This window comes from Balaenoptera borealis (assembly GCF_965194805.1).
Source record: "Balaenoptera borealis genome assembly, chromosome: 16".
NCBI classification, from domain to species: domain Eukaryota; kingdom Metazoa; phylum Chordata; class Mammalia; order Artiodactyla; family Balaenopteridae; genus Balaenoptera; species Balaenoptera borealis.
The window spans coordinates 32940567-32966112 of NC_138872.1; the positions used below are offsets into that span (position 1 = coordinate 32940567).

Here is a 25546-nt window from a genome sequence, read left to right on the forward strand (position 1 = left end):
CCCCCCACCCCAGCTTCACTTCCCGAGAACATCGTTCAGAGATTAGAAAGGCTCTGTCTGGTTCCCTCTCGTCACCGGCCGAGAGGCCTAGAAGGAAATACCACCCACCTCCATGATACCTACAGTGGAGACAGATGCTCCATAATGGGACCTCGAAGGCCAAAAAAAAAGAAAGAAAAGACATTGCTGAATCTGTTACAGAAAAGAATGGGCACCAAACCTCGATAAATACTAATTCCATGGCATTTCAGTGCCTTGAAAGCCTGGTAAGTGTTTGTAAATTTGTCGTGATGCTTGTGGTCTTGAAGCGATGTTTGAACTCTTTCCAATGGAGTGAAAATTCCTTCTGTTGACCCTGCAAGTACTGCCGCTGGGCTCAGGGTTGCAAACTCCGGGGAACTGATAGGCTTACAGGGAAGGCAAGATAAATCCTCATAGAGACAAAACGTAAGTGCCAACATAGCTGTCTTCTGCATTAATGGGAGAAGGATTCTAGGATACAAGTTTCGAAATCCATCCCTCCTCAACTGAAATACTGCATCCCAGGTTTTGATTCCATACAGCTGTCGCTGGAAAGAGGACTTTCCGAATGGGAAATGTGGCTGCTACATTGCTGAAAGCTCACAGCAGCCACACAAGTGATGCTTCATTTCGCCAACATTTGCAATATGAGGTGATATATCTCATTTTGAAGACGTTAGGATTGGAGGCCTCTTTTCATAAGCTTCTGAATTTGTGTTGCTTAAGATCTTTCTTCTTCAAGATGGATTTTTTTTTAACCCATTACCACAGGCGCCGGACTCCACACCTGATGGCCGCCCACTCACAAGTGGGGGAGCCCAGGAGCCCTCAACCCAGCACTGGCGCCAAGAATTACAGTTTTTTGTTGTTTGTTTTGTTTTTTTGGCCGTGCTGCCTGGCTCGTGGGATCTTAGTTTCCCAAACGGGGATCGAACCCGGACCCCAGCTGTGAAAGCGCAGAGTCCTAACCACTGGATCACAAGGGAATTCCCGAGAATGATGTTTTTAACAACTTGAGAATGTCACTTTGCAGTACCTGTGTCTGACACTGCCACCTGGTATACTCCATTTGAGAGACTGTCAGTGCTTGTTATTGGGTCCTAGTGGACACTGAAAAGCTAAAAAAGTAACAGCAGGTGGTACTACACCCTGACATCCCTATCCTGAGATGGGTCAGAAATAAGAACACCAACAAAGTGGGTATTGCCAAACAAGCCTCCATTACTAATGGAAATGGTATATCCAGGAAATTAAACCAGGCATTAATGACATCTTACAGGTACATGAAAAAGTGCCCACTCATTGGCCAAACATGGCTATCTCAGATGCAGGGTCTGTGCCAGCCACTCTGGCTTCTTCCAGGCTTTGTTACACCCAGTTTCCTGAGGCTACCTGGGCCTGGTTCACAGACAGACTGGCTAATTAAAGGATGATGGGGTATACCCAAATAAAACTGCTTAAAACTGTGCAAGGTAAAGGGAACTCTGCTCAGTGGGGGGAACTGCAGACTGTGATGCTTGCCTGGAAACAACCCCCCCCACCCCCTGCCCAAGTGCACCTTATTATATTTTCACTGACTCTGAGGCAACTGAGGCAATCACCGTGGTGGGACAACTGGCTGAAAAAGTTTCATTTTCTATGGGGACAAACCTTATGGCAGCACATTGCACAAGACCCAAACCCCCTGTTTGTGACCCATGTGGATGCCAAAGAGAAAGGATCCTTCGATGATGAACATCATTGGAATACACAAGCTTGTCAAACCTGTACTGCCAGGTAGCAGGTGCCCTTAAAGGATGGAACGGGCCCCTCTGAAAGGAGAAACTGACCAAGATAACTGACAAAGTAGGCTCAGCTCCCAGTGGAGCATACTCTTCATAAAGACACTTTGGGGTCTAAATGTAGCAATTCCTAGAAATAGTACTGCCTATTTAAACAGAATGTTGGTCATGTTAGGGGATGGAGGAGACCTAGACTACTTGTAAGATTCCCACACTGCATAATTAACCCTTCTTGCTGTACCTCCCATGCTTACCTCTTGGGAAACTGGGCTACTGGAGTTTCAGAGTAGCAAAAAAGAACTGGGGGTGGGTGACTCTAATCTGGTGTTTCTTTTGCCGTCTGGCTATATTTGTTGAATTGAGGCAATTATGCCTATGATAATGATCAGGAATATGAGGTTGTCATATTCCACCACAACTCCTAAGGTCGTCCTGCTGCGACCACACATCAGGGGGTGAGAGAAATTTTCAAGAGTAGTACAAAGTATATATACTGCTGAGCCACATCTGGATGAGTCTGAGTTTATGGTGTGGGTAAGACACGGGAAGGATTCTTCAAACATGATGGAGTGACAGCTGCAGGAACTGGTCATTCTGATTATCTGGCTGTGGAAGGACCCTGGCTGATGGGAAGAAAACACTTTAGAGCCTGGGATGTCAGGGGTAAAGGGAGGTACCTAATCTCACTCTGAGCTATTTGTCTGTAGGGAATTTGGCCAATTTAACCCAGACTGCCACCGCCACCCTCCAATATGCTGGCCAGCATTGAATCTTCATCAGAAACCTCCCAATAGCCACTGATACCAGAAAGGAATAGCCTCCACTTGAAACAACAGAAAAAAATTGACTTTGTGGACACTGATATTATTGTTAGACATTTTTGTACATTTCTCTTTGACTACTGATTCTTCTAAATTCTATAGCATAAGTGCACTGATAGAGGCTTAGACCAAATCTGTTTCATGTCTTGGGCAACACTGGACAAGAGGGTCTATGCTAGTATGACTCTCCATCTGGGCCAAGTCAGTTAACTATGTCATAAACCTAGGTGCAGCATGAGGTGTTGGCAACCACACACACACACCACAGTAACTGGCCAGCAGAAAGTCCAGGACAATGTGATTGTCCATTATCAGTTACTTAGAGCATGTGATAGGATGGCTTTTGCTACCAAGAATTCTTGGTTGAATATGTAAAAGGCCAAAGGGTGTGGACATGTAGGGGAATGGCTCCACCTGGGCACCCTGGCAACCTTGCATATATCAACATAAGCCTCACAGGCAAAGGTTTGAATCACAGGTAATCTGACTTTTGGCAGAACACCTTGTGACCCCCACCCTGGAACACAAGAGGATGCAATGTCTGTGAGAGCTGCTCTGGGCCATTTCCTACTCACTTCCCTATGTTCCCTGAAGGCTGCCACTGCCTCTTGTGTTCTGAGGAGGTATGAGGCTTCCTGTCCCATCCACCACCACCCCTCAGAATAGAGTTGCAGAATATAAAACTGCTTAGCTGCAGTCTAGAATTGGCTCCTCAGCAGTGGGTATACCCCAGCCTGTGCCTTGCCTTTTTTGGTGTGTAAGCTTGACAAATGAAAGACCCTGCAACTTCCCCTCCCTACTAAGAAGTAAAACAGAAAACCAGAAGAAAAACAGCATCACTCAGGGAACTCTATGGATTAATGCCACAGTCCAAGACTTGAAAGAAGCAGGGATGGTGATATCTATCATATTTAAATTCACCAGTTTGGCCTGTGCAGAACTCAAATGAATTTTGGAGATTGACTGTGGGTTATTATTAACTGAGGCAGGGACTCTAATTATGATTGCAAGCTCAGATTTAAAAATTTTACTGGAGGGACTTCCCTGGTGGTCCAGTGGTTAAGACTCTGTGCTCCCAATGCAGGGGGCCCGGGTTTGATCCCTGGTCGGGGAACTAGATCCTGCATGCATGCCGCAACTAAGAGTTCACATGCCGCAACTAAAAAGACCCACATGCTGCAACTAAAGATCCCACATGCCACAAGGAAGATCCTGCATGCCGCAACTAAGACCTGGCACAGCCAAATAAATAAGTAAATATTTTTTTAAAAATAAAAAATAAAAAAATTAAAATGTTCCTGGAGCAAATCAACATGGCCCCTGGAACTTTGTACATAGCTGCTGACCCAGCTAATGCCTTTTTCTTCATATCAACTTGCAAGGATGACCAGAAAGTTGCCTTTACCTATCAGTGGTCACCGCATACCTTCACAGCACCATGAGGCCAGGTCTATTCTTTTCTCTGCCATAATATAGTCTACAGAGATATTGACTTGACATTCCACAAAACATAACACTGGTTCACTATATTAAAATTATGCTTTTTGGATTTAATGAGCAGGAAGAAGAACTTTAGATGCCTTTATTAAGACATAGGTGAACCACATTAATGGGAGATACAGCCAATGAAAATCCAGGGAGTTGTCACCTGAGTGTAGTTTCCAGGGTTTCAGTAGTCTGTGGCAAAAGACCAGGTTCCACACCTTGTACCACCTACCATGAACGAAGGTACATAACTCTTGGTAGACCTTTTTGGAATTGAGAGGCAACATATATCACAGGTGAGTATACTGTCTTGACTCATCTACAGAGTTGCTCAAGAGAAGGCCAGTTTCAAGTTAAACCAGAGAAAGATGAGGCTCTGTGATAAGTCCAGGCTGTAGTACAAGCTGCTGTACAACCTGGTGCTTATGCTCCAGCAGGTCCAATGATACTCAAAGTGTGGCAAATACAGTTGATGTATAGAGCTTCTCACAAACATGAACAGGAGAACGACAGCTTGATTTCTGGGGGTTTTTAGAAAATATCCACTTCTGGAGATAACTATTCTCTTTCTGAGAGTAGCTTCTGGTTTACTACTGGGCCTTGGTAGATACTGAACTCCTAACTCCAGAACATGAGGTAGTCCTGTGGCCTGAGCTTCCCATCATGAACACACTTGGCCATAAGTTTGAGCATGTGCAGAAGCAATTTGTCATCAAATGTAAATGGTATGTAAGAGATCAGATTTGAGTAAGTTGGGAAAACCTAAGTAGGTTGCATGAGCAGGGGGCTCAGACTCCTTTGACATGAATTCCTGTTGCATTGTCTGCTCTCTTTCGATCCATGCCTATGACCTCATGAAATGTTCCTGATGACCAACTGACTGAGGAAAACACTTGAAACTGGTTTACATCTGGGTCTGCACAATTAGCTGGTAATACAGAAAAGTGGCCTGCTATTAGCACTGCAGGGGTGACCCTAAAGTACAAAGGATTTTCCTTCCTTGCCTGTAATGCTTCTGCCAGCAACAGCATCTGTGGACTCACAGGATGCCTTATGCACTTTCATGGTAATTCACCCACTGTTGTATTGAATCAAGGAGCTCATTTCACAGCAAAGAATGTTCAGCAATGGACTCATGCCCATGACATTAACTGCTCTTACCATGCACCCCATCACCTGGAAGTGGCTGGCCTAATTGAAAGGTGGAAGGGCTTAGATTCAGTGTGGCATCTGTTGGGAGAGGTTTGGCTGTGTTTAACAGTTTAAACAGTATATACTTTGTGTCAGAGACAATTATATGGTGTTGTCTCCCCCCATGGCCGGAATACATTGCTCTGTGAGTGAGGAATAGAATTGGGTGTGTCTCCTGTGACAATTACATCTAGTAACCCATTTGCAGAATTTTTGCATTTTGTCCCAGAGAATTAGAGTTATGATAGTTCAGAGGGTTAGTCCTCAAGGAATTAATATCAGAGGACATAGCAATTATGAGACTTCTATCTGAATGTTTTACACTCTTTATTCCATTGAACCAACAAAAAGAGATTACTGTCCAGTGTGATTGATCCTGATTTCCAAGGGGTAAGGGAGGTTGCTGCTACCCAGTGGGGGCAATGAGGGCTATGTTAGGAACCCAGGGGATTCTTGGAGTGCCTCTTTGTGCTTCCATGCCCAATTGTAAAGATTAATGGAAAACTACTACAACTAAAAGGTGGCAGGATTGAGGACTCAGACCCTTTGGGAATATAGTTTTGAATCACTCCACTTGATACAGAACTGAGACTAATTGAGGTTCTGAGTGAGGGCAGGGGAAATACAGAATAAGTAGTGAAAGAAAGAAGCTACAGATTTTAATCAGGGCCCCCTGACAAATTACAGGAACAAGTATGACAATAGCTTTGCCTATTTTTTTCTTTGCTTGTAATATGTATGTGTTGATAGTACATATTCACCATTTTGATCTTTTCTCTCCTACCACTGTTTTACATATATACAAATTATTAGAATTTAATTTTTTTCTTTTTTTAATTTTTAATTTAAAAAATGTTTTATTTTATATTGGAGTATAGCTGATTAACAACGTTGTGTTAGATTCAGGTATAGAGCAGAGTGATTCAGTTATACATATACATGTATCGATTCTTTTTCAAATTCCTTTCTCATTTAGGTTATTACAGAGAATTGAGCAGAGTTCCCTGTGCTATACAGTAGGCCCTTGTTGGTTATCTATTTTAAATATAGCAGTGTGTACATGTCAATCCCAAACTCCCAGTCTATCCCTCCCCCCCCAACCTTTCCCCCCCTGGTAACCATAAATTCGTTCTCTAAGTCTGTGGGTCTGTTTCTGTTTTATAAACAAGTTCATTTGTATCATTGTTTTTAAGATTCTGCATATAAGCAATATCATATATTTGTATTTCTCTTAGTATGATAATCTCCAGGTCCATCCATGTTGCTGCAAATGGCATTATTTCATTCTTTTTTATGGGTGAGTAATATTCCATTGTATATACATACCACATCTTCTTTATCGATTGATCTATCGACAGACATTTAGGTTGCTTCCATGTCTTGGATATTGTAAACAGCACTGTAATGAACATTGGGATGCATGTCTTTTCAAACTGTGTTTTTCTCCAGATTTATGCTCAGGAGTGGGATTACTGGATCATACAGTAGCTCTATTTTTAGCTTCTTAAGGAACCTCCATACTGTTCTCCATAGTGGCTGAACCAATGCACATTTCCACCAGAAGAGTAGGAGGGTTCCCTTTTCTCCACATCCTTTCCAGCATTTATTGTTTGTAGACCTTTTGATGATGGCCTTTCTGATTGGTGTGAGGTGATATCTCATTGTAATTTTGATTTTCGTTTCTCTAATAATTAGTGATGTTGAGCATCTTTTCATGTGCCTGTTGGCCATCAGTATGTCTTCTTTGGACAAATGTCTGTTTCAGTCTTCTGCTCATTTTTTGGTCGGGTTGTTTGTTTGTTTTTTTGATATTGAGACACATGAGCTGTTTGTAAATATTGAAGATTAATCCCTTGTCGGTCGCATGGTTTGCAAATATTTTCTCCCATTCTTTGGGTTGTCTTTTAGTTTTGTTTATGGTTTCCTTTGCTGTGCAAAAGCTTTTGAGTTTAATTAGGTCCCATTTGTTTTTATTTCCATTATGCTAGGAGACGGATCAAAAAAAATATTGCTGCAATTATGTTAAAGAGAGTTCTGCCTATACTTTTCTCTAAGAGTTTTATAGTATCCAGTCTTACATTTACGTCTTTAATCTATTTTGAGTTTATTTTTGTTCATGGTGTTAAAGAATGTTCTAATTTAATTTTTTTACATGTAGCTGTCCAGTTTTCCCAGCACCATTTATTGAAGAGACTGTCTTTTCTCCATTGTATAGTCTTACGTCCTTTGTCGTAGATTCATTGACCATAGGTGCATGGGTTTGTTTCTGGGCTTTCTATCCTGTTCCATTAATCTATATTTCTGTTTTTGTGCCAGTATCATACTGTTTTATTGACTGCACCTTTGTAGTATAGTCTGAAGTCAGGGAGTCTGACTCCTCCAGCTCTGTTTTTTCTTTCTCAAAATTGCTTTGGCTTGGAATTTAATTTTATAATTTAGTTTTCAGGTAACAGAATATTCAGTGGAACCATGATGAATTCTGAAGAATAATTAATATAGTCAGCAATGTATATAATGACTGTTGGAACTGTGCATTTCCTTATTTTGGAGAGAGGGTGAAAATGTCTTCAGATATACAGAAGAAAGCTGTATTTTGTTTGGTGGAAATACACAGTTACATTGTTTTATGTAAGTTCTAACATGTGTTGAAGGGTGCATAAGGACACTCAGCAGCCAAAAGTGTGGGCAGTTGTCCCTTTCCTTTCTCCTTGTAGGTGAATTTACATTCTAAGGGGCAGAGTCTGCTTTAGACTTAATCTCTCATAGCAAATTTTGAGAAATATGTTCACCATGTTGACTCAGAAAATATTCAAGTCATACACAAGCAAAGGTGGGATTCAGGAGTATAATATTCTATCTGCTGTCTTGGGAGTGTGGAGGTTGGGTAGGTGGGAAGAACACAAGAGACAGGAAAGAGCAGAGAAGGGAGGTCGAGTCAGAAGAAGCAGAGTCACCAACCATGATGTTCTTTGTAGAAGTGGGAGTTTTGAGCATTGTGATTGGAAGAGTCACTGTGGCTGTGCTGAGCAAGGAGAGAGTTGAGAAGGGAATGGCTTCAGAGATGAAGGGGACCAAGAAAGAAGGGCATTGGCTACACAATACCTCTCCCTGGAACGCTCTTCTTCCCACCCCCCTTAAAAATCTCATTCCTCCAAAGCTCACGTCTCTCCCAGGAAGGCTGCACTGATTTCAGTGGTCTGTGCCAGCCCTCTTCTCGGGACTCCCTACCTGCGTGCTCACTCCTCTCCCCCACTGTGGTCACACTCTGTCTCTGATTAGAGTCAATTATTGTTTCCTTCTCTGGCTCATCCAATGAACCACGAACTCCTAAAGGAAAGGAACAGAGTCTTACTTTTGCCTTTTATCTTCAATATCTGCCACATAGGAAGACACACACAGAAGACAGGTCAATTTATACATGTTTGGTTTGTGAATGATTTCAGAGGTGCAGAGTGGGCATTTGATTGTACCTTTGCAGAGTGGTTCTTGGGGATTCCCTAGGTGGGCCCCAGTGATGGAAGTGAAGCTCTCCAGGTAGAAGAAGCCCATAAACCTGCCATCCTGCCAACTGAGGAGCTGTGGTGCAATCTTGGAAGCTGTTATGGGGGCTAGGAGATGTGGTCATGCTTTTGAGGGCTCTCTCCCAAACTGTGGCAAACTGTCTGCTAGAATTTGCAAAGAGTATGATCTTTGTGGGGCTCTCATAGACTAAATTTAAGGAACATGTGTACTCTGAGCCCCATCTTCAAAATGACGCTGTTATGAGACCATTCCTTTTTGCTCTGATAGGGTGCATTTCTTACCTGCACTGTGGTCCAGGACATTCAAGGAACCATCTCCACCAGCTTTCTCTCATTTTGAAGCAGGCCTGATGACCCCAGTCAGGCATGGACATGCAGGGACAGATCACCAGGAAAGTCAAAGGGGAGCCTGGAGGCAGGGTTTTTTTTAAGGAAACCTAAGAGCAGGACCCAAAGAAGGAGAGAAGCTGGAGGTGGGTGGGCCACAAGTGGAAATGGGGAGAGGATGTGGGATGGCTGGGCCATCCTCAATGCAGCCCCTGCATCGGGCTCCTCTCGGCAGGTCTCATTAGCATGGTACAGCCAGCCCCACCCTGCCACTGACCCGCAGTGAGAGACGCCAGTGATCTGCTTCTGCCGGGCTCAGAAGTGTCAGTGGGCACCTGCCCTGAGCCCTACTGAGGAGAGAGAGAGGAGAGGAAGTCGGAGTTCTTGTTAGAGGAGGTGTGAAGGGGTCAAAGAGGTCGGGAGCACCATCTTTCTGAGCCTGTCTCCCTGTTGGGCTCAGGTTCTAGCAACCAACCTCTGATTTATCACCCCCCTCCGTTTTCTTAGCCAATCCCTGCTCCAATGGGCAAGGAGTGTGTCACAATGGGACCCTCATGACATCCCTGCAGCCCATCCCCCCATTCCTAACTGTGAAATGCTCCTAGTCACTGCCCCAGAGGGACCCAACCACTCACAATCCTTTCTTCTAGCTCTTGCCTAGCTCTCACCCTATCCCACCTCCATCTGTCCAGTGTCCGGATATGTCAAGTGAGCTGGAGAAAAACGATTGGAGCTCAAAAATGGTGACATTCTCACTTCACACCATCATGTTGAAGCCCACAAGCCCTTGAACCAGGAGCTCTCAGAGAGTCAGGACACCACCTGGACCAGCTGCTTCCAGGATGACGGACAGCTGAAGAACCCAGCACTAGGGCTGCCCAGAAACACTGGGGGTGGGGTGGAAAATTTACCCTGCCCCCTCTCTTCTGATCTTGCCCCTTGAGCATCTGGCTGACAGTTTTCCTTTCTTTTCTTTTCTTTCTTTCTTTCTTTCTTTCTTTCTTTCTTTCTTTCTTTCTTTCTTTCTTTCTTCTTTCTTTCTTTCTTTCTTTCTTCTTTCTCTTTCTCTCCTTCTCACCTCCTCTCTTTCTTGTTTGTTGAAGTATAGTTATTTCACAATGTTATAGAAGTCTCAGGTGTACAACATAGTGACTTACAATTTTTAAAGATTATACTCCATTTATAGGTATTGTAAAATATTGGTTATATTCCCTGTGTTGTACAATATATCCTTGTAGCTTATTTTATACATAATAGTTTATACCTCTTAATCCCCTACTCCTATGTTACCCCTCCTCCCTTTCTTCTCCCCACTGATAACCATTAGTTTGTTCTCTATATATCCGAGTCTGTTTCTTTTTTGTTATATTCACTAGTTTGTTTTATTTTTTAGATTCCACATATAAATGATATCATACAATATTTGTCTTTCTCTGTCTGACTTTGAAATAAACATAATGCCCTCTAAGTCCACTCTTGTTGCTGCAAATGGGAAAATTTCATTCTTTTTTATGACTGAGTAGTATTCCTTTGTGTGTGTGTGTGTGTGTGTATATATATATATATATCCCATCTCCTTTATCCATTCATCTGTTGATGGATACTTAGGTTGCTTTTATATCTTGGCAATTGTAAATACTGCTGTTATGAACATTGGGGTGCATGTATCTTTTCAAATTAGTGTTTTCAGTTTTTTAAGGATATATATACCCAGGAGTGCAATTGCCAGATCTGTGGTAGTTCTACTTTTAGTTTTTGGAGAAACCTCCATACTGTTTTCCATAGTGGCTGCACCAATTTACATTCCCACCAAAAGTGTACAAGGGTTCCCTTTTCTCCACATCCTCCCCAATGTTTGTTTTTTGTGTTCTTTTTGATCATAGCCATTCTGACAGGTGTGAGGTGATATCCCACTGTGGTTTTAATTTGCATTTCTCTGATGATTAGTGATGTTGAACATCTTTTCATGTGCCTGTTGGCCATATGTATGTCTTCTTTGGAAAAATGTCTATTCACGTCTTCTGACCATTTTTAATTGGGTGTTTGCTTTTTTGATGTTGAGTTGTATGAACTATTTATATATTTTGGATATTAACCCCTTAACAGTCATATCATTTGCAAATATTTTTTTCCCATTCAGTAGGTTGTCTTTTGTTTTGTCGATGGTTTCCTTTGCTGTGTAAAAGATTTTGTTTAATTATGTCCCATTTGTTTATTTTTGCTTTTGTTTCCCTTGCCTTAGGAGGCAGATCCAAGAAAATATTGCTACGATTTATTGCAAACAGTGTTCTGCCTATGTTTTCCTCTAGGGGTTTTATTGTCCCATCTTACATTTAGATCTTCAATCCATTTCGAGTTTATATTTGTATATGGTGTTAGAGAATGTTCTAATTTCATTCTTGTACATTTAGCTGTCCAGTTTTTCCAGTGCCACTTGAAGAAACTATCTTTTCTCCATTATATATTCTTGCCTCCTTTGTCATAGATTAACTGACAATAAATTGGGCTTATCAGAGCTATCTATTCTGTTCCATTGATCTATGTGTCTGTTTTTGTGCCAGTACCATACTATTTTGATTACTGTAGCTTTGTAGTAGAGTTTGAAGTCGGGGAGTGTGATACCTCCAGCTCTGTTCTTCTTAAGATTGTTTTGGCTATTCAAGGTCTTTTGTGTTTCCATACAAATTTTAAAATTATTTGTTCTAGTTCTGTGAAAAATGCTATCAGTATTTTGATAGAAAATTCACTGAATCTGTAGATTGCTTTTGGTAGTATTGTCCTGCCATTTTAAAACGCCTTCCAAAGCTGAATGCCTGGGGTTTCCATAGTGATGGAAAACAAGCTTCCATTGCCTGGTCCACCCCTGCCAAGACGCTGGTCACCCCAAATCTTATTTTGTCATCAAGAGTGATAGTCCAATATATACACTACCAAATGTAAAATAGATAGCTAGTGGGAAGCAGCCGCATAGCACAGGGAGATCAGCTCGGTGCTTTGTGACCACCTAGAGGGGTGGGATAGGGAGGGTGGGAGGGAGGGAGATGCAAGAGGGAAGAGAAATGGGAACATATTGTATATGTATAACTGATTCACTTTGTTATAAAGCAGAAGCTAACACACTATTGTAAGGCAATTATACTTCAATAAAGATGTTTAAAAAAAAAAAAAAATAACAAAAAAAAAAAAAAAAAAAAAGAGTGATAGTCCAGACGTGCAGCGGTTATGTGCAGGGAGGTGGAGAAGTGCAGCCCTAATGTGGGGGCCTGGCCTTGGGAAGGGGAGATGTGACTCTGTGGTTGGTGACTCTCAACCAGAACACTGGGCAACACTGATTGAAAGAACAGGGGGTTGGGTGTCTCTGTTCTCCAGCTCCTGTGAGAAACAGATGCCAAGAACAGACTAAACTTGCAAGGATTTTGATTAGAGGATACAACTGTATGAAAAGAAAATGATATGGGATCTGCAAAAGACTAGGAGAGCTGTCAAACCACGATGAGAGTCTCATCCCCAACATTCACAGAAAGGAAGACAGTGGGAGTGCCCCAGCCACCGGGTCAGTTAAAGGAAAGTTCGGTAGAGCTTTTGGGAGTCTTTGAAACAAAGCCAGTCAACAAAGAATTTTCCTGGCAGGGAGTCGGATTTGGGATCCCCTCACACTCTGGAAGAGAGCTGGCCTGGTGGCGTGGCTTGGTGCAAATCCCCGGGTGGATTCAGAGCGCAGTCAATTCTACTCCAGCAGTGGGAGGTGGGCCACAGGGTCTCAGGTATGGAAACTGGAAACTGCAGAAGAAAGTGAGGCTGAGAGAGCCCAGAGGTTCCTAGGCGTCCAGAGTCCAAAGCTAAGACCAGCCAAGGGAACACCCACTGCAGTTCTGGGAAGTTCCAGTTCTAGGAAGAACTAGAAGACCTTGCTGGTGGGATAGTCTTAAAAGGAAGCAGGCAAGTGGGGCCTGAGCTGAGTGATAGTCAAGAAAGAGGTTCTTTTCTATTTAATTTTTAAAAAATCAGTTATACATTCACTTGGAACCAGCGAACGATGTGTCAGATATCTAAGGGGCTTTGTTTCAGAAAATAGCAACTCTGTACCTCTTTCCTCATTTCCAGCCCCCTCAGAAGCCATTTTCTCCTCTGTGAGCTGAGCCACAGAAGTTTTCTCCTACACTGTCTACCTGGAAGGTGGGGGAAATGCGCTGGCTACCCCTTATTCTGTGAACCCTTAGGTCCATGAATGATTGCTGCATTGGTTATTTGTTGCAACAATTTATTGACCACAGTCTGACACTTAACCCAGTTGTCTGTGTGTATACCTTTTCATAGTGGATTAAGTGAGACTAATTTTCACTTCTAGTGCTGATTTTCTTTTTTTTAATTAATTAATTAATTAATTAATTAATTTATGGCTGCGTTGGATCTTCGTTGCTGCGAGCGGGCTTTCTCTAGTTGCAGCGAACAGGGTCTACTCTTCGTTGTGGTACACAAGCTTCTCATTGCGGTGACTTCTCTTGTTGCGGAGCATGGGCTCTAGGCGTGGGCTTCAGTAGTTGTGGCTTGCAGGCTCTAGAGCACAGGCTCAGCACTTGTGGCGCATAACTACTTAGTTGTGGGCTCCTGCTCAGGCAGGAGTCACCTGGGTCCAGCGTCTGGGACACCCCTCTCTGACGGTCCCTCTTGGAGTCTGACCACTTGATGCATGCAACACCATCGAGCACCAGCCGGAGCAGAATCAGCAAGAATAAGGTCAGTCTGAGGCATGCCTGCTGACTGTTACATTTGCAAATCCTTCCCTGTTTTCTGAGCATTAGGTTTTTCAGACATATGAGGATTCTAAAAAATAATATCACAACCAGCAGGTGAACAAAAGTTTTATTTTGTTTCCATGACTCTGGTCCCCTAAGGGTCAGGAAAGCAGTGACCATATTCCCGTTTTCTAAACTGCAGGGCCCAGGCCCAGGTGGGTGGTGGGGATGCTTGCATCCTATGGCCACCTGGGATGGCAGAAATCAGGTATTTCATGTGGGAAAATTGGCCCCTAGATGGCAGGAGTGGCCTTTCAGCAGATGTGGAGTTGCACCTCTGTCCCAGTCTATACAGATCTGAGAGGTGCTGGGGGAGGGCACTGGTCCCCTGTCCTCATCCCAGGGGAACACGTCAGCCACTCCAGTGGCCTCCTTCTGCTCTTGGGCTACAGGGAGGAGAGCAGGGGTGTGCCTGATTGTGGCCGTGTCTCGGTGTGTCTGCTATCGGCGTGCACGTGTCTGTGGTTTGTGGGCACAGGCTCAGCGAACCACCTCTTAGCTGAGTGCCCAGCTGATTCTTCTCATCAGCTCAGGAAACCATCCTTGTGGGCCCTTTAAGTTCTGTGGCCCTGGACTGTGCCTACCATGCCCACTGTCCAAGGGGGCCGCTAGTCTGCCTGTGGCTGTGCTCCCTCCACTCACCCTCTGCCCCAAGACGTTCCACACGGCATCTTTCCTCCCAGAGGACAGAGGCCAGTAGCTCTATGTCCAGGGATGGCTCCCACATCACCGCTGAGTGACATGCGTCTGCCCTGCTCACAGATGCTCTGTGCCTGCTTCCTTCCTTTACATCATCTGCTGACATGCGTGGGGTGCTTCCCAGGGCCCGGGAGTGCTCTAAGCCTGTTCCATTGACTAACTCCAGATCCTCATCTCACTCCCACGCAGAAACACTGTCATCTCTCCCGCTTTACAGATGAGGAAATGGAAGCACAGAGAAGGGATATGAATGCCCCAGGCCCGGGGGTCTCTAATGGGGGAGCTGGTATTGGAACCCAGCAGTCTAACCCAGAGCTGGTTCCCTTCCCCTCTGTGTGGACCATGGAAGCCATTCCAAGAGCCGGGCCAGCTCATTCGGGCCCTGTCTTTACTTCACATCAGTTGGGTGGCTGGGATGAGGGGACAAAGGCATCTAGGATGCAGATCTTGGCCCCAATGTCACCTTCATCTCCTTCCCGCATTTTCAGACTTAATTCTTAACCTAGAGATTCTGCAATCTGGCCTCTCTGGTCACTGGAGTTCCTGGAGTTGGAAAAACCAACTGGGTCTGTTTTTCTTTCAGTTGAAAGAAACGACCAAAGTGACAGTGTTTTCTATATTATGTGTCTTTCTCTGGCAAAAACAAACCAGAACCGGGTGTCTGGCTGACAGCCAGGAGAGGAGCAGGAAGCAGCCCTGGGTGACCTGCCTGAGGGTCCACCCATCGTCTTACCAGACTCCCGGGGGCTGCAGTGACGTGGTGTCTCGAGCTCTCAGGGAAGAGGCGGTGTCCTCCTGGGCACCACACACCAGCCCTGGGGCCCCGAGGGTGTCCCTGCCCCGGGGCAGCCCCTACAGGAGGATGAGGCTTGGCTGCTCAGAACGGGACTGTCCTGAATGCATGTGATCCCCCGAGGGAGGGGCTGTTCCTGGCATTTAAATATGAGGAAACAGAAGCACAAAGAGGTGACATCACTTGCACAGGTTGGCCTTGTGGTCATGACAGAACTCAGATGCAGTCCAGGTGTACTCAGGTCCCTGCAGCCCACTCTCCAAGGAGGACAACAGGATGGGCACTTAAGGCTGAATTTGCACTCAGCACCAGGGGTCCCGCCTCATTCAGGCCACGGCTCCTGTGGCACCTTTACCTGTGCCCACCAGGAGGAATCTGGTAAAACCAAAATCAAGGTTCAGACAGTGATCCCCAACAGCAACCATGGTGGGTGCTCTTCTCATTCCCCAGGGGCCAGGCAGCCCCCTCTTGACCCCAACAGCTCAGATCCCAGGATCCTGTCCTAATCCCCGTGCCCAGAACTCCTCCTCCCACTTCTTCCCGGGTCCCAGCCTATCCCCAGCCTGCTCCAAAGGAGGCCTGTCCTCCTTCAGGTTACAGGAGGGAGTCCAGCCCTGGGAGAGAGCCTGCTCTGGGAGGGGCACTCATCCTGCCCCATCCCTGCTGTGTGCTGTCACCTCTTACCAGGCAGATGGGGACTCTCCTTCCTGGAAGCTCCTCTGCCTGCCCACACGCAGCCAGGTGTCTGCCCTTCTTTGGGCCCAGGGCATGCTCCCACTCTGTCCCTGCACTGCCTCACCTTCCACTGCCTCTCTGGCCACAGATATTCCTCAACTACACTCCTGACTGAGCCTAGACCAACAAATAGTCCTGACTCACTGAGGAATCTGATGGAGGCTTTGTCACTTTAACTGATTCTGTCTCCAAGGAACCAAATGCTGGATGATCCTGATTGGCTGAGCCGTGCAGCCCACCTGACCAACTGAATGGCCAACTGCTGCCTGTCAGTGTTACCAGCTGCCTGTCAGATGGATGGACCCTGGGATCCTGGAGGGGCTGACAGACAGACGGACATCAGGCAGGAGAGGGGGCCTGGATGGGGAATGCCTAGGGGTCATCCATAGCCTCTTTGGTCACTTTTCTTTCTTCTTCTCTTTTTTGTATTTTTACAGATTTATTGAGATATAATTCACATACCACATAATCATCCATTTAAAATGTACACTGGTTTTTAGTATATTCACAGAGTTGTGCATCCATCACAATCTAATTTTCAAACTTCTTTATCACCCCAAAGAAAAACTGTACCCCTTAGCAGTCATTTCTATTCACCAAGATGCCCCCAGTCCTAAACAACTACTGTCTAGGTAATCTGCTGTCTCTATAGATTTGCCAACTTGAACATTTCTTATAAATGGAATCATACATGTGGTCTCTTCTATACTATCTTCTCTTCTAGATTATCTTCTTTCATTTAGTATGTTTTCAAAGTTTGTTCTTATTGAATCATGTATCAGAACTTCATTCCTTTATTGCTGAAAAATAGTCCATCTTATGTATAAACCACATTTTATTTAAATAAATGGATGGGCATTTGGACTGTTTCCACCCTTTGTCTATTATGAACAAAGCTGCTATGAGCATTCATGTAAAGTTTATGCCTAGATGTAGGTTTTCATTTCTCTTGAGTACACGCTTAGAAGTGGAATTTCTCGGTCAAAGTGTAACTCTATGTTCAACATTTTGAGGAAACACCCAACAGTTTTTTAAAGTGCCTGCACCATTTTAGATTCTCACCAGCAATCTACAAGCATTCCTTTTCCCCCTATCCTGGCACTTTCTGTCTGTCTTTTTAGCTACAGCCATCCTAGTGTAGTGGTATCATTCATCTTAGTGGAGTGGAATCTTATTGTGCTCTCAATTTGCATTTCCCTAGTGACTAATGGTGTTGAGCATCTTTTCATGTGCTTCTTGGCTATTGGAGAAATGTCTATCCAAATTTTTTACTCATATTTTAGTTGGGGTTTAGGGTTTTTAAGTCGAGTTGTAAGAGTCATTTATGTATTCTAGGTAAATTCTCTTATCAGATATATAATTTGCAAATATTTACTCCCATTTTGTGAGCTGTCTTTTCACTTTCACTTTTCACTTTCTCGGTGGTGTCCTTTGAAGCACAAATTTTTAATTTTGATGAAGTCCATTATTTTTTCTTTAGTCACTTGTGCTTTTAGCATCATAGCTAAGAAATTATAGCCTAATCCAAGGTCACAAAATTTTATTCCTATTTCTTCTTCTAAAAGTTTTATAGTTAAGTCTTTGATTCATTTTGAATTAATTCTTGTATAGGGTATGAAATAGTGGTACAAATTTATATTTTGCTGGTGGCTATCTGGTGGTCCCAGCACCATTTGTTGAAAACACTATTGTAATAGTGGCCTCCCCAGCCTGAACCTGAAGGCCCTTCTCTCCTCCCTCCCTGGCACCAGCCCGCACATGGTTAAGGCAGGGGCCACTCACCTCTCCTCTCCCCACTTGGCCGCACCTAGCCCACCAGACTGGCCCAGCACCTGCCGTCCACCCACTGAAGCTCTGCTCTGGGACACCAGCTCCCAGGCCACCTCATGGGTCACGAACTGACCAGTGAAGCCAGGAGCAGGCTGATCCCAGGGAGCCCCTGCCTCAGATGGTGGTCCCAGTAATGCGCGCGTCAACTGCCTCCACGTGGCCACCGTGGTTTCCGCCGCTTGCGGGCCTTGCTCCACTGCAAGCTGGAGGACTATGTTGCTGGCAGCCTGGTACTTCTTCAGACCTGGATGCTTTCTGGTGTCGCACCTTTCTACTCAGGGTGTAATAGTAGCAAGGCAGGCGCAAGCTATAACAGCCTTGCTCAGCCATTGGTCGGTGCCACAGTGGCCCCTCCTCCTTTTGTATATAAAAGGAGCCCAAATTCAGACTGAGGTAAGATGGTTCTTTGAGAGGCTAGTCGGCCATCTTCTTGGTCTGCTGAGCTTCCTGATTAAAAGCATTATTCCTGTTCCAACAGCTCATCTCCTGATTTATTTGCCTGTCCTGTGGTGAACAGAACAAGTTTGGGCTCAGTAGCACTATCTGTTCCCTATTGAATTGTTTTGGCATCTTTCTCAAAAACAAATTCACCATAAATATAAAGATTTACTTCTGGACTCTCAATTCTGTTCCATTGATCTGTATGTCCAAATGCTAGTACCACACTGTTTTGATTACTGTAGCTTTACAATAAGTCTTGAAAGCAGGAAGTATGAGTCTTCCAACTTTGTTTTTCTTTCCCAAGGTTGTTTTAGCTATTCTGGATCCCTTGAATTTTCACATGAATTTTAGGATCAGCCTGTCAACTTCTCTGAAGACTCCAGCTGGAGTTTTGATAGGTATTGTGTTGAACCTGTAGATCAATTTGGAGAGTTATATTAATCAGGGTTCACCAGAGAAACAGAATATGATATATATCTATATCTATATCTATATCTATATCTATATCTATATCAGCAAGAGAGAGAGATTTATTATAAGGAGTTGGATCACATGATTAGGAGGATGGTGAGTCCAAAATCTGCAGGCTGGGCCAGCAGACTTAAGACCAGGAGAGCCAATCTTCCAGTTCAGTTTGAAGGCCAAGAGCTGATGGTGTATTTCCAGTCTGAAGTCCAGCAGGCAGACTCAGGAAAGCTTTTGTGTCAGTTCCAGTTCAAAGTTGGGCAGGCTGGAGACTCAGGGGGACCAATGATGCAGGTGAAGTCTGAAGGCCATTTGCTCAGCAATCCCGCCAGAGTGGTCCCTGGGGGGCACTGCCATGAAGAGGGAAGTCTCTCTTTACTGTGGGTCTGTGACACCCAGTAGAGTGGAAAACTCCCACCTCCGTTCAGGGCCAAGACCCCATATTTTGAACCGAGAGACCTGGCCCTGCTGTCTGGGGTGGGCAGGGCCCTGCACCTGTGTGCACACAGGGAGAGAGCACATGCCCATGTGTCTCTGGAGGTACACACACACACACACACACACATATGACACAGCTGATACCACTGTGTGTTCATGTCCCTAGGGACCCCTGAGAACCTACAGTGTCTGCACACTGAAGTGGAGCCATAGACCCCCACCACCTTCCCTTCTGAAAGCTCCATGGAGCTCTGTCTGGCACACTGCCCATGATCATTAATGTTCCAGGAGGGGCAGGTGCTGGGTGTTCTGCTAACAAGCAGGTCCTCTGAAATCACAACCCCCAGAGATTCTCACAAGGCTGCAGGGTGAGGACCCCACAGAAGAGTCCCTCCCATGCTGACTGGCAGTACTGATGAGAAGCTCACTTCCTCGGGTCCCTGGACTGGAATTTAAGGTTAGAACCCTGCTGTAACCACGTGGTTGTCATCCTGTCTGCACATGAGGCCCACCTGGGATTGCTCCCAAAGTTACTGCCACCAGGACCTCACTTCCCCAGCTCCAGCGATAATTGTTTTGTGGTGATGAGCGAATATCAGGAGTTCTAAAGTTCCCCAGATTATTGCAATGAACAGACATGGTTGAAACCTTCTGCTCCATTTGGCACATCCCCCATCAGAACTCCTGTTGTCACTATGGTCACCAAGTGTCCTGGTTTGCCTGGGGCTGTGGGAGGTTCCGATGATGTGGGCCTTCCAGTGCTAACACCAGCTCAGGCCCGGGCAAATCAGGATGGCTCATCACTCTAGTTGCCACATACAAATCCCAAGTCTCAGCCTCACCTTCCCCTGAACCAAGGCCTCACGCTTCCTCCTCCAGTCCAGCAATTTATCCTCACTGGCTCCTAGTTGTAATCCCAACACTCAAGCCCCCTCTTTTCTTGTAACTCACTTATAGCAATTCCATCAGCTATCGTATAGACACGGGTCTCTATGGAGCAGCTATACTCGAGGGCCACAGCTCCAGCCCTTTCCCCAAAGACCTCACCCCACAACCCACTCGCCTGCTACCACCTCCCCACTTGATGTCTCTCAAGAAGCCCAGCCTGGTTCCTTGCACCAAAGTCTAAGGATTCTTCCACCAATCCCCCCATGTATCCTTCTCAATCCCCTACTTCCTTATCAACCACATCCCAATTCCAAATCCCAAGCTCCATTTTTCCCCTAAATTCCCTATAGATGTCCCATCTTTAATCCCAGAGACCCCACTCAAATTGAAGGGATTTTTTTCAGTGCATTTACCACATTTCCTGTAGTGACTTCCTTGAGTCCCCCTGAAGGCCCACACACTGCTCTCTTACAGGTGCTTGTTTTTCTCCTCACTGGAGCCTGGCTTTCCCTCACCATCCTTTCAGCTCTTTCACTCATCCCCACCACCCCCTGTACACATACGTGCTCAATGTCTACCATGCATTTAACCACTGCACTCAACCCTGAGATACAGCCACAAACAGGGCCCACTGTGCCCTTTCACAGACCTTAAAATAGCCTATATAGGGACTTCCCTGGAAGTCCAGTGGTTGAGACGTCGCCTTCCAATGCAGGGGTTGTGGGTTTGATCCCTGGTCGGGGAGCTAAGATCCCACATGCCTCTTGGCCAAAAAACCAAAACATAAAACAGAAACAATATTGTAACAGATTCAATAAAGACTTTAAAAATGGTCCACATGAAAAAATTGGAAAAAAAAAGTATATATATATATGTATACACACACACACACACACTACACATCATATATTTGAGAGGTTGAGTTTGAGATGCTCAATAAACCAAGAGGAGATGGTCAGGAGCAGGCTACTGTTCAGGTCGTAGACTAGGGGAATATGCTGGGGAGTGGCCAGTGTAGAGATGGCAACTGAAGCCATGACAGGGACATGCTTGTTGGGTGGGAGAGTAGAAACGGAAGAGAGGAGAAAACCCAGGGCTGATCCTGGAGATATTCCTATATAAATTTATGTAAAAGAGAGTTAGTTGTGCCCTCCCAGAACCCCTGATGTCCTGTTTATCAGTCTTGGTCAGTGTGTCTCCCCCCAGGGACTAAGGGGGCTTAGCTTAGCTCACCCCTCCTCCATCCTCTGAAGGATCATTCTTGAATCCTCCTTTCTGCCAGACCAGGGAGTTGTGCCAGCCACCTCCTCCAATGCCTGAGGCAAAGGCCTGCCTGGGGTGATGGGGAAAAAAGTCTGGAGACAGGACAGACTATGCAATTCATAGTCCACAGTACCCCAGGGTCAGGTGGAAGCTAGATTTCACCACACCCACAAGCAGGGAGCCCCACCTGCTCACTCCTTTACAGTTTCTCCTGGGAGCCCCCAGTGAGGCACATGCTCATAAGTCCTGCACCCAGGCTCTGCTTCCAGGATCCTAAACAAAGACATTGAGGGAATAGAATCCAGGGTGGAAAAGCGATGTGTTAAGCTGGAGCTATGGGAATGTGGTGCCGCTGAGGCCTAGGGCAAAGAGGGATCAAGAAGGACAGAGTAGGGCTTCCCTGGTGGCGCAGTGGTTGAGAATCTGCCTGCCAATGCAGGGGACACGGTTTCGAGCCCTGGTCTGGGAGGATCCCACATGCCGCAGAGCAACTAGGCCCGTGAGCCACAACTACTGAGCCTGCGCGTCTGGAGCCTGTGCTCCGCAGCAAGAGAGGCCACGATAATGAGAGGCCCGCGCACCGCGATGAAGAGTGGCCCCCGCTTGCCGCAGCTAGAGGAAGCCGTCGCACAGAAACGAAGACCCAACACAGCCATAAATAAATAAATAAATAAATAAGAAGGACAGAGTAGCAGACCCAGGGGTCCTGTCCACAGGTGAAGGGTCAAACGAGGATGAGAGACCTGGTAACCATGGGGATACCAGGTTTGGGATGGAGTGGTGGGTTATGAGGTCAGATAGGATTGGGCTAAAACTGTTCAAAATGTGTTGTTGTCATCTCAAGAAATTTGCCTGTGAATGGAAGAGGGAATGAAAAGTGGGTAGAGAGGGATGAAAAAAATCAGATGACCAAAAACTATCAATCCATGGCCAGAAAAGAGTTCTAAACAGAGAATGCAGCCCATACGAGAGAGAGAGGGAAATAGAACACTTTCCAGGTTATTATGCAGACTCCTTTTTGATGTTGGGTCTCTTCACAAGCATCCGTTAATTTTAAGGTTGTACATATTTTAGTGTTTTTATTATCTTAATAATTCTGATTTATTTTATGTATTTATTCAATCATTTAACAAGTATTTACTGAGCACCGACTATGTGCCTTACACTGTTCTAGACCCAAAAGAACAACTTTGAAAAGGCAGAGGAAATCTCTGTCTCCTGGAACTTACATTTTAAGATGGAGGGGAAAACAACAATAAATATATGTAGAGAGTGATATTGGGTGGTGAAAATTGCTATGACTAAAAACATTTTTTTAAATAAATTTATTTATTTATTTATTTAGGCTGCATTGGGTCTTTGTTGCTGCATGCAGGCTTTCTCTGGTTGCGGTGAGCGGGAGCTACTCTTTGTTGCGGTGCACAGGCTTCTCATTGCAGTGGCTTCTCTTGTTGCAGAGCATGGGCTCTAGGCACGCGGGCTTCAGTAGCTGTGGCACGCTGACTCAGTAGTTGTGGCCTGCAGGCTCTAGAGCACAGTCTCAGTAGTTGTGGCACATGGGCTTATTTGCTCCGCAGCATGTGGGATCTTCCTGGACCAGGTCTCAAACCCGTGTCTCCTGCATTGGCAAGCAGATTCTTAACCACTGTGCCATCAGGGAAGCCCTGACTAAAAACATTTGATGGAAGAGGAAGGGGAGACTTATTCTTGTGAACAGCAAAAATTAATGTATTTGCTGGGAAGTAGAATAGAGGGAACTTATTGTCTGGCAAAGAGTTTGGAAAAGAGTTTGGCTTTATCCAATGAAGCTGAGTGTGAACTTTGGCCCTGCAATTCCACTACTAGATAAAACTTTGCATGTGTGTCCCAGAAGACAGGTAAATCTTGTTCAAAGAAGCAAAACTGAAAACAGACCAAGTGTACATTAACAGAAGAATGGAGAAATAAATTGTGGTGGAGACATTGCACTAGAATACTTCACAGATGCAAAAATATACAAACCACCATTCTACGCCACCAGATGCAAGGAAGTCATACACATGGTACAGAGCAGCAAAATGAGTTAGAAGACCAATGCAAAGAACTGAAATCAAAGTAAAAAGAAAGGCAATCAATTGAGAACCATAAAATTCCAGATAGTGGTTTCCAAGATTGTGACTCATGGAGAGTGTGTGGGGCCTGCAGAATTAACACAGGGTCTGTTTCCAGAGCTGAGGGATAGCTACATTGGGAAAGCTTCTGTAATTAGTTCTCTTTCTGTTTGTTTTTTCATGTTAGCTACTGCATCTTATGTCTTCAAATAGAGAAAAACACCCACGTACAAAAACCTTGGCTTCTAGTAATTTATGAGAATAGGCCACAGCACTCAATCCTCCTTTGGATGAACTTCCTGCTAAAAACCAATCTGGGAAAAAAAACCTCATTCAAAAATAAGTAAAAAGAAGCTGGGGAGAAATATAAAAAACTACAAAAAGAAGTGGAAAGAAAAGGCAAAGCAAGGCTTACTGAAAACACTCACCAGAAAAACACTGCTTTAGAGCAAAGACGCTATGACCCAAAATGTTGGAACAAATGGCAGTGTAGCAATTGTGAGATCTAAGTGCTCACACACAGCAGACTGGAGACAGCAGGATGCCTTGAACTAGAGCTGGCCATGCTGGGGTGTGGGGAGAGGGAGGGAATATAAGAGAGTATCTTTGTGACTCAGCTCAAACAGGAGAAAATGGCTTTCTAAGGGGGCAGGCAATGGGGACAGGCCAGGGCAGGAAGTGGCTATTTCCTGAATTAAAACTTTTTAGAGGTTATTTGTTCAATCTATGTTGAATGAATAAGTTTGATGTAAAAAATAGAAAATAATAGAAAGGAACCTCTGGGAATTCCCTGGCAGTCCAGTGGTTAGGACTCTGCACTTTCACTGCCAAGGGCTCAGTTTCAATCCCTAGTGGGGAACTAAGATCCCACAAGCTGGATGGCATGGTCCAAAAAAAAAAGAAAGAAAGGAGCCTATTTCCTGGCCATCACCCAATGATGACTCACAGATGGTGTTCCCTGCAGGAGGAGTCTCAGACCTCTGTTCACACATCCAGAACACCCACCACCCCACCTGCCCGGTCCCTTCCAGGACAACCCCATTAAGCACCAAGGTCTTCCAAAGATAGAGCACACACACACACACCCTTACCTCTCCCAGTGTATCTTCCTCAGGCTGGTTCTAGTGCTGGCCACCAAGGACCCAGGAACATATGGGCTCCCTCAGTCAAACCTCACCCATGTTCCCCAAAGCTGCTGAGACCCTGATTTCCTGTGTTCCCTGTCTCTGCCACCCTGATACTCAGGTCCAGAGCCCCAGGTTTCAGTGCCTCTCCTTTCCTTGTCTGAGTCCTCAAGGCTTGGCACTCTCCTGGAGGATCCATTTCTCTGTGTTCCTGCTCATTGCATCTGTACATCTGGGCTATCAACCTGTGACAATATTATACTCTTTGCACCTCAGTTACTTTTTTCTTGTGCAAATTTGGGATGTGTAATCAACTTCACTCTGGACAGATGGGGGTGGGATGGGGTAAGATGGAAACAGGAGCTAGAAAAAGGGAAGCACTATTGCTGGATTGGTACCTCTGAGACTGGGAGTTGGGCTGGGGCAGGTTGGGAGGCAATTCCCAGAATAAAGTAACTGGGGTAGGGGCAGTGATGTCATGAAGGTCCCATTGTGACACCTACCCACACACCAGGAGGGGAGCTAGGATTGGCCAGGAGGGCATAGAAGGGAATAAAAGACATTTGCCCAGCTATCAAAATAGAAATTCATAACAAATAACAAGAAAATCTCCAAAGTACTTGGAAACTAAACCATACATTCTAAATAATCCATGGATCAAAACGGAAGTCTCAAGGAAAAAATTTTAAATAGAGTGAAATAAGTAAAAATGGAAACACGACATATCAAAATTTATGGGGCACAGCTAAAGCAGTGCTAAGAGGGGAATTTACAGCACTAAATGCTTACATTAGAGAAAAGAAAATATCTCAAATCATTTACCTAATCGCTCCCTCA

The 25546-nt window shown here is 45.0% G+C and overlaps 1 pseudogene across 1 annotated transcript; it reads right to left on the reverse strand.

The window, feature by feature from the left end:
• Positions 1-9: 9 nt before the first annotated feature.
• On the reverse strand, positions 10-24941 carry LOC309614230 (mitochondrial nicotinamide adenine dinucleotide transporter SLC25A51 pseudogene; annotated as a pseudogene). Its single transcript has 2 exons — positions 24763-24941; positions 10-756 (listed from the first exon to the last, which is right to left on the reverse strand). The product of its transcript is annotated as a mitochondrial nicotinamide adenine dinucleotide transporter SLC25A51 pseudogene (transcript).
• Between the last annotated feature and the right edge of the window lie 605 nt (positions 24942-25546).